Raw genomic sequence first — 13,364 nt, 5'->3', positions numbered from 1 at the left:
ATCTTCACAACTCCTAACCCCCCACCATTACTTTTACAACATGCCTGAAGGCCCAAAGAATATGTCTGCAAAACTTGGTGCTAATTGTCCAAAACTGGATTTTCATTAACATCACACGTTTTAGGCCACATGATTTTATATATTTCAAAAACTGTGCCCCCCTCCCCCCTCACGCAATCATCACCCAATATTCATACAACCTGTCCGATAGCCCAAAGAATATGTGTGAAAAATTTAACGCCGATTCAAATCGGTATAAGAGGTATAAGGGATCAAATTACATTGCAAATAATTTAAAATTAAAACTCTAATATACCATTTCGCATAAATATTAAATACTCAAATTTTTAGGACTTGAATGATTTATTTTTATCAGTTATTCAAAAATTACTTAAGGTTCTACTCAGCGGCACTAACCCCGAGTAGTATATAAATTTCTACTGAGGGGTAAAGGTTTCCTACAGTGGTGGGAGAGTGGATCGAAAATATCTGAAACATTACTCAATTAAATCATTGTCTTTTTACAAATTTTTGAAAAACTTTCAATATTTTTAAAACATTAGGAAACAGCGTTAATTCATTATTTAGTTTTTATTATTATAATATTGTCAAATATGGAGATCGAAATAAGAGAAATGTTTAAATAACTCGAAAGTGATCTGAAAATCTGAAAATAATTAAAATAATATTATAGGTAGAAAAATTATGTATGGATTCGAGCACATGACTGGCCTGATGAAAAGTTAGACAAATTTTTATTGGATTTATAAAAAACTGTTTAGGCAAAATTTATTAATCAATCTTTTTCTACGATATATTTGTTGTAATCGACAAAATATTAGTTATTTAACTCTGATCTACTTTTTCTACAAATGGAATTTTTTGTACCCGTTTTTTGTTTATGCTGACACACAGCAAATGGATATATTAGAAGCATTCTTTTTTATACTTTTAAAAATTCAAAGATGCTTGCGAAATGGTGCTTTCATATGTAATATTCCCGAACCTGTTGATAAATATAAATTTAATCGTGCGAATTATGGATTTTTGCACGTTTTGCTTTATTTCATTTTCTTTAATTAATTATTTTCCCTTCTATGTGCATTTTTAGTTAATTAATATTTCCAAATTTTAAATTGTTTCTGAATTTTTCCTAATATTTTTTTTGCAAATTCTACGAAAATAAAAAAATTGTTTCAAAATCTTGCAAACTCCTTTAGAATATTTTAAAAATCTTTTTGAAATATTCTTAAATATTCGATTGAAATTAATTTGATTAAATAAAAAATATTTTTCGACTTTTCTATGAATATGAAGAAAATGATTTTTTTTCTTTCGAAAAATCTTTTCAGTTTAAAAATATTATTTAATATTTAAGAAACGTGTAATATTTCTTACTCGATTAACTTACTCGAATTTTTTTTTAAATTACTAATTGTTCAATTTTATTTATCTATCAAAATAATTTTTAAATATGTTTAACCATTTCGTTTGAAATTAATTTTTCCAAATACAAAATCATTTACAATGTTACCATGAATGTTGAGATTTTATTTTATTATCTTAAAATCATTCGAAAATTTTAAAAAGATTAAAAATATTGTTTTGCGAATTTTTAAATTCTACATTTTTCATATTCTTTAAAATTTTGTTGAATTTTAAACTAGTTTTGATTTTTTTAGATTCTAAATAATTTTTTAAATTCATTAGATTGTGTCCTAAGTTTTTGGAAAAATCTTTAAAAATTGAAGAAATTGTCTAGAAATCTTCTTTTTTTAATATTTAGAAAGCTTCTGACATTATTTTACATTTCGCAGTGTATCGTGGTCCCAAACTTCGGGATGAGTAGACAAATATTATTTTGAAAATTAAGTCTTCAGTATAAAAAATTATAAAATTTTTTTTTAGAACCTCATAAAAAAATTGTATTCTCTGGAAACCTTTGGAAATTTTTAAAAAGTTTATAACTTTTTGTTGCGAAATCTTCAAAACTTTACATTTCATTTTAAATAGTTGGAAATCTTTACAATCTTAAAATTATGTTTAATGTAAATAATTTTAGAATCTAAACCGAATGATGTCATAATTGAACAAGATAGCAATTGAAAGGGAAATTTAAAAATAAATTTACTGTCTAAATGTAATAATAGATAATATTATAAATTTTGAATATTACAAACTTTGTTTTGACGAAAGAAACTTGAAGCAACTATGAATGCTGGCTATTAAAGAAAAAGACAATTATTCTTTTGACACTAGAACAAACCTTGATGGATAGTTTGAAGAAGAAGTAATTTTTTCCAATGCATGGATGTTGGCTTTTGACTAATCAACAAAAAGACTTAGCCTTCACAGTTCACACATTTTACTTGCTCGAAACGGTTTTATCGACTAACGAGGTCCGGTTCCTCGCATTCAGACTGACGTGCCTGCCTTGTTCTCGACATCCTTAACTCGTACGTGCCATTATTTGCCAACAAATAACTAACATATGGTCGATCATTCATGTCGTAGTGCGATTATGAATTATGATAATACAGAGAGGCGATAAAGTCCTAAGAAAAAGCAATTCGATTCAATCAAAGCCATTCAAGATTTTTTATATCGTCTGATAACTGCACACATAGATAGATAGATCAATTCCTTGCTTTGAAATTCACTCAAATCAAAATTTCGTATGCATTAATAATTATATTCTACTAGCCTCATTATGCACTTCTTCGACTTGAGTGGAAAACTATTTTTAATACACAACTAAAATTTCGAATATAAAATTTAAAGTAACCCCACGATTTAGTTCCAGTTTTGGGACTGACGGTTGACCCAAATGAGGAGAATTTATCAAAATAAAGTGATACAATAACATTTTTAATAAATTAAATTAATGTTTATTTCAAAGTTATTAAAATACAATTTTAAAACTGGCGTTTTTCTTCAATAATTTATTTTAACTGTTTTTCTCTCTCTATTTTGTCACGTCTGAGTGAACAACGTACACCCCCCTGTAGATCCTCTCAGCAATACCCGCAGCGGGCGTGTATTCTAGGAAGAACTAAATCACGGGGCCACTGTATTTTTAAAGTTTATTAGTTTACTAGCAATATTATATGCGCAAGGAAAGCGTTGCATTGTCAATTAATAATATATAAATATAAAACAAGATTACTATGATTCCAATTTTGAATTATACAATTTAATCACTTTAAAAAAAATCCAAGTTTGAAATGTTCATTTTAGAATATTACCAAATTAACAATTTAATTTTAAATGCCCAGTTGTTGCATGGGTTTACTTTTAAAACAAATTAAAAAAAAAAATTCACATATTACTTTGGAAAAAAGAGTGTAAAATTGAAAATCTGCTTTCAAAATATTCAGTTTTAATGCTTTTACGGAAATTTTGAATTTTGCAGGATTTCAATTTGAACTTAGGATGTCTTTAAACGATTTTGAAAGGTTTCAAAATGATAAAAAAAATCTTACGATTCCTCGGAAAATTTTTAATGATTTTTTATTTTGCATAATTAATTTTAAATGAATATTTAAAACGATTTAAGAAGATTTGTAAAATTCTAAAAAAAAGTCTGCAAGATCTTAAGCGAATTTCTTATTTTTGAAGAATTAAAGTATTATTAAAGTATAAAGTCATTTTAAAATAATTATAAGTTTTGAATAGATTCAGAAATAATTAAAAATTTGAATGGACTTCATGAAAATTTAAACATAATGTAATTTAAAAAATTTTTTATTTTAATTTTTAAAATCTCAAACTTCAGTAGTATACCGAGGTCGGGTCTGCGCCGCGGGTTTATTCTCAGCCTAAAGGCAGTAAACAAGCTGCTGGTCGTTTACCGACAGACAATAACAGTTTGTGTCCGAGCTACGATGTCATTAGTTAATAATGCAGATCCCTCCCTAAACGAAATCACTAGGATGCCCAGTAGGATCCTACATTACTAACCGATAATAGGCTATGGACCTACACTACCGAGAAGTTACAAGGCATTCCCTCCAGTCGGTTAAGTAGATATTTATATTACGTCTAGTCGGTAAACTAGGTAGATAAATATTTTTGGCCAGTGAAGTGAAACTCAGATGATCTCCAGTCGATAAAGCAGGATTACCACAGATATCCTTTCTAAAGTAAATGATTTAGGTTTTCGCTTTACCGATCAAGACTTGAGGGTCATATGTTGGTCGTGTGTCGGTAAATTACCGGTCTCTGTTTTACTGACTTACGTGTCAAACGGACAGTCAGATTCGAGTATTGCGCGCTTTATGCTGGACCACTCATGCCCTACCTATACTTCCAGAAAGTTCTAGAACTTGGGGATTCCCCTGCCCCATGCACCACCTAAATGGAACCCTTAAGTATTGGACGGTAAAGAAAAAACTTAAATCATCAACTTTGTCCATAATATGTCAGATTCATACTTTACCTATTGAATGCAATCTACATTTCTACTTTGCCAAGATCTAGATGTCTACTTTATCAGGTGTATATGGCATATGTTTCGACATTGTCAACCGAGAGTAATGCAACTTTCTACTTTACCGTCATTCGGTACTGTAGGTTCCTGACCAATCATTGGGCGGTAATCTGTGTCATCATAGCACGGACACGAACCATTATCGTCTGTCGGTAAATTATCGATAACTAGTTTACTGTAGTTTAGCTTGAAACTAAACCGTGGGCCAGAACCGGTACTAGGCCAAATATTAGTTTCCAATTGTTAATTTCATTTTATTGTACAATTTTTTAGATTTAAAATTAGATTTAAAAATAAAAGCATCTCTATGAACCAGCTTCAGGCTGCGATTATTATTATGATTATTATTATTCACGCAGACACACACACACACACACACACTAATAATAATATATTGCTTTAAGATTTATGTTCTACCTATATATTTATAAGCAATTTGATAATTTTGTAAGACAATCAGGTAGACAGCGTAACCATTTTTTATATATTATTTATCCACAAGTGTTCATTATAATAAGAATTGCTCGTGATAGAGAATTAATTCAACTGCATTTCATTTGAAATAGTTTGCTCGAGTATTGTGCAAACAAAATAAAAAACAAGTAAAAGACCTTTAGCCTTGAATAACTACTTGCGCGACATTAACTCATTTATAGAGAAGAAAACACAATACATGTAAAAACAATTAACTTTTTATTCAACTTTTTTGTGACGTCATCTTAAGACCAGTTATTTTTAAAAGATAATTATAATTTCCATAAAAATAAATACTATATTACATCATTAGATGACACATAAATAGATTTTTAATTAATAATATATTATGAAATTATGAATGGATAGTTTTAAATCAAATAAAAAAATATTTTTTAAGTAATACGAAATAAAGACTGCTACCGACAGAATTTTACAGAAATGTAAAGCATACTTTTTTGCACATTTTACAGAAAGTCCTGTGAATCTTGATGTTTTGTATGATTGAGGCTGAAACATATTTAATCTTGAGTAACTCATTTTATAATTAAAATTAAATCTGAAACTGCTTTTATATCCAGGTTGCTACAAAATCCCAATCTTGAAATTATCGGACTTTTTCTTAACCGAGTTTTTATATTTCCTGACCAAAAGGCCAAAAATACGAAATTTCTATAAAACAGTTAAATATTTGACAAAAAGGTTGATTGCAAACAAGAAAAAACTGTTTAATTCAAAAAGATTAATTTTCTACTAAAAGAAATCAATTATCAAACTAAAATAGAAAAATTTAATTTTTAGTAACAAAAATAAATCTTCAATCAAAACAATGAATTGCTGACCAAAATAATTAATTTCAAAAAAATCCAATTTCCAAAAATTGGCTAAAAATCTTCCTGGGTTCCTTAGACATCTTTAGAAATTATTTTCAATTATCTATAAAAATCCATTTTGCAAAATAATAAATCATTTTTAATTTTCTCAAGAAACTTACAAAAGTATTTTTATTATTTTAAAACGTCTCAAAATACTTCAAAAACTTCACCAAAAGAAACTTCAAAGTATACGAAAATCTATATTTATCTGAAATTTCTTCAAATCTTTTTAAATTTTTAATTATTTTTGTAACATGAAAAATAAAATTTCTACGATAAGAGATGAATTTTTAAACAAAAAAGATTCATTTTATATAAAATAGTTGACATTTCAAACCGAAAATAGGAATTTTCAACATAAAAGTTCATTTTCAACCAAAAAATTTATATTTTTATCAAGATATTTGAATAGTTACGTACATATGACGTGTCAATAAAATTTAAGAGCATAAAAATAATTCCATTCGTAATAGAGACCTATAATTAAAATAAATATAATTATTGGAAAAATATTTTTATCATAAAAATTTATTAAAAAGTTTAATAATTCGAAAGATTAAATAAATATCTGGGACAACTGAAAACTCCTAAAAATTAAAATTCCCTATCAATTTATAATACTGCGAAATTGAAAAATTCCCGAATAATAAAATTCCCGGCCATTTATAACTTCATAATATTAGCGAATTTGAAAGTTCCCGAATTTAAACAATTACATTTTTTTCATAAATATTATTTATTAAAAATACAATGAAGTATTTTTATAAAAAAAATTATCTTGAAAGTTTCTAAAATTATTCTTTGCATCTAAAATAACAATAATTGAAGAAAATATATTTTTGGACGAAAATTTGTTTCAATAATTGTTATTTTAAATTCAAACCATAATTTTAGAACCAATAAATATAATAAAATTTTTTGGCAAAAATATATGATAATTGTATTTTTAATGAACAAGTATTTATTAAACAAAATTGTTCATATTTTCGACAATATTATAAACCGTTGGGAATTTTATTTTTTGGGAATTTTACAGTGTCAGGAATTATTTTTCGGTATTTTTCTATCGGCCTAAATCACTATTAAAAATTATTTATATTGATAAATTTTTTAAAATAATTAATTAATATTAATAAAATTAATTTGTTATAAAAAGTTAAACCGGACAAAAACTTTCATTAAGATTCCTGGAAAAATTAAAAATAATTTTTTATTTTGCAAAATTAATTCTTAAGTAAAATTCAAAATAACTTCTAAAGATATCCAAGAAGTCCTGGAATATTTTAAGGAAATTTTTTTTAATTTTCAAAGATAAAATGCGTACAATACGAAATAAAATGTCAATTGCGTTCGTATCAGGTAATTTTCGATACAATTTTAAAAACAAAAAAAAATAATATCCTGAAATACCATATTTTCGACAAGGACAAGAACATCCGAGTCAATAATTGTGTGCAGATGAAGCAAAGTTACTGCGCCTATCTGTGATTAGACGACAGTTTAAAATAATGCAAGGCAGCAACACGCCTTTATTTGCTTTTGAATATCTAATTAAAATAATTCGTCGAATAAATCAGCATAAATAAAGACTATCTATTAAAAATAATCTGGATATTAGCATTAAGATTTACCATCTATTATCGAACCAAATTAAGATATCCAGGATGTCTACTCAAATCCTGGAAAAAAATCATTGAAAATTCCACGTTTTTCCAGATACCTCACATTTTTTCCAGGAATAATTAACTCAGGCAATTCACATTGTTTTTTAACAATCGGCTCAGAATACGTATCCAAATTCGCGAGTTATTGTTTTTTTTTTAATAAAAAATGTTTTTTTCTCACTCTTTGTAGATATCTGAATGTGTAATAGTGAAAGTAACTTTATTAAAGGATAAGTAATTTCTTAATGGTCAAAGTTTCTATGGATGCAATATTAAGTCCCTAAGTCTAAGAATTTAAACAGTAATTAGAACAAATTTTTATTTGATCTTTATATGCCTACAATGCGGTGCATATTCAAGTAAAATAATATGGGTATTATATTAAATTAAATTTAAGGCGCTTTAAATTCTTAATTTTTCCAGTAAAAATATTGCATTTTGAACAAAATAGATTAATTGTGAATCAAAAAGATAATTTTTCAACAATATACATAAATTTTTAATAAATAGTTGAATTTTAAACTAAAAAGATCAATTTTCAGCCAACAAGAGTATAGTTAAATTTTCAGTTAAAAAAAATTAATTTTGAACCAAAAACAACAACGAATTTTTAGAAAAATAATTCAATTTTCAACCAAAGTGATACATTTTTGTATCTAAGATGATGCATTTTAAGCTGAAATAATTAAATTTTCAACTGGAATAGTGGAATTTTAATTAAGAGAAATTCAGTTCAACTAAAGTGATAAATCTTTAACTGGAATAGAGAAATTTTCAACCAAAAGGATGAATTTTTACCAAAGGAATTTAACTTTCAACCAAGTATGTCAATTTTCTTCCAAAAAGATTAATTTTCAACTAAAATGATGAATATTTAACTGCAATACTTGAATTTTTAACCCAAATATTAATTTTCTATCAAAAATACCATTTTCAACAAAATACATGGATTTTGAACTATTTTCTGAGTAAAAAGTTCCATTTATTTGACAGTCATGAATTTTCAACTAAAATAATTAATCTTCTGGAATAGTTGAATTTTCAAACAAAAAGATTGAATTTCTGTCCAAAAAGACTATTTTCAACAGAATATATGAATGTTCAACAAAATAGTTAAATTTTAAACTCGAATGAAAAATAATTTTGAACAAAATGACAGATTTTTAAATTAAAAAGATGATTTTTAAATAAAAAATGGTATAATTAAATTTTCTGTTAAAACAATTAATTTTAAACCAAACAAAAAGTTTTCAACAAAATAGTTCAATTTTCAGTCAAAGTGATGAATTTTGAACTAAAATAATGAATCTTCAACTAAAATAGTTTTATTTTTAACCAATGGATGAATTTTCAAACAAGAATATTAATTCACACCAGAAAATATGATTTTTTTATGAAATGCATGAATTTTCAACGACAAAGATAAATTTTGAACCAACAATTGAATAATTTAATTTTTTGTCAAAGATATTTATACTTAGCCAAAAAGATGAATTTTCAATAAAACTAATGGAATATTAAACTGAAATAGTTACATTTTAAGCAAAAAAAAATGTTCAACAACAAAAAATTTCAAAAAAAATAGTTAAAAGATTTAAGATGAATATGTTACTTTTCAGTTTGAACATTGACTTTCAACCATAAAAAAAAACGAATTTTTAACTAAAATCAACAAAAAAATTAGTTTTACAGTGCAATTAATTTTTAAACCAGTTCAATTTTTAACTGGAATAGATTAATTTTTAGTGAAGAAAAAACTAAATTTTAACCATAAAAACCTAATGTTCATCAAAATAGTACAATTTTCAATCAAAGAGTTACATTTTCAAACAAAATAAATAAATTTTTACCAAAAAAAACTATTTTTCAAGAAAATTCATGAATTTTCAAACTAAAAGTTAAATTTTTAACTAAAAAAAAAATGCTGAATAAATTACTTGAATTTTAAATTAAAAGAGATCAATTTTCAATCCAAAATGGAATAGTTAAATTTTCAGCTAAAAATCAATTTTGAAAAAAAAGATTTTTCAAGAAATTTGTTCAATTTTCGATCAGATTGGTTAATTCTCAATTGGAATAGTTAGATTTTAAACGAAACAGATAAATTTTCAAACAAAAAAATTAATTTCTAGAAAAACAATCGAATTTTCAAGAAAATATAAATGAATTTCTGACTAAAAAAGATACATTTTCAACAAAAAATAGAATAGCTTAAATTTCAGTCAAAGAAAATAATGTTCAGCAAGAAAGATGAATTTTTAATTAAGTTTTTTTTATTTGTATTTAAAAACGATGAATTCTAGACGAAAAATGCCACAGTTGATATTTCAACAAGAAAAATATGTTAATTTTACATCAAAAACAGTTTAATTCAACTACAAAACATGAATTTTCATCGTAAGTTGAATTTTGAACCAACTCTTGAATTTTCAAACAAAAAGATAAGTTTTCGAGCAAGAATATTAGTTATTACCAACATGACGAATTTTCAAGAAGATACATGAATTTTTAACTAAAAAAGATCAAAATTAAGGGGGGCGACCCATGTAACGGCTTAAAAAAATCGATATTTTTGTTGCAGCCTTTTTTTCAACATGTAGATCTTTAAACGCGGTTTTCTCGGTTTCATATTTTTCACAATTTCCAGGAAGATAACTCAAAAAGTATTTGACTGATTGAGTTTTCCTGGAATACATATATAGTTGAAATGATTGTCTTCTGCGTGAACCTCTCATGCAAAGTTTTGGGTAAAAATAAAATTTTTTCTTAAACGGAAGCCATTTTGTCAACAATGTTTCTTTTTTTAACTTTTTTTGGTTCACATAGAAGCTATGAATATCAACTTCGAGAAACTTTTTTGTTTTTTCGTTTCAGACAAACCTGTGAGAAACTAGAGTGCGGGCAATTTCAAATCTCCCGGCTGAACATGTTCAACATCTGCCCTTATAATTAAAAATGTTACGCATAATTATGGCTGAGAAAAATGTATTTGTTAGTTCAATAGTGCCTCAATAAACAGTAAAAGTTTTGGGAAGATTCGTTATATTCTGCATCCCCCTAAAAATTCCAAAATATAACCTTATTTTTGAGGTGTTACATGGGTCGCCTCCCTTAACCAAAAATAGAATAGTTAAATTGTCAGTTCAAAAAATTAATTTTCAACAAAATATTTTAATCCAGTAGCATAAAGTTACTCTTACAAATAAAGAATAATTATTGTTAAATTTTATACTACAATTCTAAAAAAATGTAAGCACGTCCTCGAAAAAATTCCCCAACATTTCGATATTTCTCAGATGAGTAGACAGCCTGGATATCTATTAATAATAAAATAAAATGTTAACTGTACAATCTTGGACCTGTAAATAATGAAGAGGTTTATTTAACAAGAATTCTATTTAATTGCAATTCTTTTATACGACAACGACGATGATATGGTATGTATAATAATAGGCAGGCAACAACTTGGATTGGAAAACAGTATAACTGGCGGTAGATTAACATTAATTTTGTTTTACACGGAAAGCGTAATAACATTCCATTCCAATATTTTAGTACTCGTATAATATAGTTTACAATCTTTGCGATTGCCTTTAGGCTACACTCTCGCGCTTATGAAAAAAATCTTTCAGGGATAATATATAATAATACTTTCGTTTTTCGATTCATACATTTCCGTGTATGATAGATGGATGTACATCATAACAATTACAACTTGACGAGCTGTTTCATTCGCATCGTGTACACTTTTGAGGAGCCAGGCTGGCAAAAGATCTCTCGTGCAATAGAAAGATTTACGAAAATAAAGTAGATAGATTCCTAGTAGATTAAATAGAAAGTATTTCAAAAAAGCTTTAAGCCCTACATTATACTAGGAAATTGTCAACAATTTTTTTTTATCAATATAAAGCTTATCAACTAATTTTAAGAGTCTTAACCTTGAATAATTAGCCATTGAAACAATTCTCGCCACTTTGTTCGCAAAAATAAATTATGCTACCATTCTACAAAAATTTGCATCTGATTCGAATCGAATCAACATATAATTTTGGAAATTAAATGTTTTGCAAATCTCAACTCCTCGAGTGTCATGATGTGTCATATATTATTATCATATAAATAAATAACGATTGTCTAACTAAATAAATAATTTAATTTTGAATTGTATAACAGGCTAATGTAATTGACTGATTAGATGTTTCACCGTACTTGATATGATTATCATTTTTAACAATGGCATTTTAAATGCACAACTAAAATTTGTTTATCGAGAGAAGATTTTGTCGCTTGGCTCCTCAAAGTTTTAACTAAATCATAGATTTATAAGCTACGTGTTGTCAATAAAAGTGCCCTGCGCTTGTCATGACGTTTTGACGCTCGCAATAATTTAAACGATTAAACTCTATTCTACAACACTCGATCTAAACACGTAAATATACACTTTCTGAGAATAAATACGAATTTTATGTTGCAATGTGTAGTGCTTTACGACGATTAGAAATCGAGATCCGCCGACTTACCAAAGTCAAGATCCAAACTTATATTCAATACAAAATTAAATTATAAATACCAAAACGAAATCAGGGCTCGGATCGAATACAAATCTTTAAAAAAGTAGAATCCAATTACAAAGAAAGTCGCAAGAAAATATTTTTTTCGAAAATATTAAACAAATAGTCGCATAATATTTTTAAAGATAATGAAAAAAGCACAATCAGATACTGAATAAATGAAATAATAACTTGAATTCTTTAGGAATATAGAGTATATAATTCTCATTGGTTTTCAAATATTCTTTGCACAAAGAACATTTTTTTTAAATAATAAAGGATTCTGAATCTGGGATTAAGTTATCACTTACATTGATTTGAAAATTCAGGAAGATTCGTTTTTAACACTTTAAACTTGAAATTACTTTAAATTATTAACTTTATAGTTCGAATAAAAATTATTAACTTTTTAATAATTCAGCCCTCACAGCCCAAAAAATAAATTCTTTAAATAAATTAATAGATTTCAAAACAAAATATATTGCATTTTCAACAAAGCAGTGGAATTGTCAAAAAAGAGACGAATTTTAAATCCAAAGACGAATTTCTAACAGAAGAGTTGAGCCTTCAAGTTAAAAAGTCGACCAGAAACATCAATTTCCAATCAAATAGTTGAATTGGAAAAAATTATTATAATTTTCAATCAAAAATATTGGAATTTCCAACCCACATAGATGAAATTTCTAATAAAATGGTTTAAATTTAAAAAAAAAGATTAAATATCAAACAAATAGATCAATTTTCAAGGCAAAAAGATCAACTTTTAAGACAGTTGAATTTTAAACTTTAAAAGTGCAATTTTCAACAAAAAAGATTATTTTCAAACAAAAAATGGAACTGTTTTACCACAAAAGATGAATTTTCAATCCAGAAGTTCGAATTTTCTATTCAAAAAGACGAATTCTCAACGAAATCGTTGAATTTTGTACAAAAAAAAAATATGTCTTTTGAACAAAACTGAATTTTGAACAAAAAACATGCATTTATTAGAAAGTATCGAAGTTATTAGACTGAAAATTTTAATTTACAGTAAATAGATCGTTTTCAACCAAGAAAGATGAATATTTTGCCAAATAGTAGAATTTTTAATTTAAACAATTTTTTTTTTTTAAAAATTGCATTTACAATCAAATAGTTGGACTTTTAATTAAAAGAAGACCAAATTTCAAATAAAAGGATGACTTTTTTAAAAGACAGTTGAATGGTTAACAAAAAATATAATTTTCAACCAAGAAAGATACATCTTCAACTAACGAAGGACTTTTCTACCATAAAAGATGAATTTTCAATAAAAAAGGATTAATTTCTTTAA

The sequence above is a fragment of the Belonocnema kinseyi genome, chromosome 9 (assembly GCF_010883055.1).
Source record: "Belonocnema kinseyi isolate 2016_QV_RU_SX_M_011 chromosome 9, B_treatae_v1, whole genome shotgun sequence".
NCBI lineage: Eukaryota > Metazoa > Arthropoda > Insecta > Hymenoptera > Cynipidae > Belonocnema > Belonocnema kinseyi.
The sequence above is the reverse complement of the archived record's forward strand: the minus strand, read 5'-3'. Positions refer to the sequence as shown.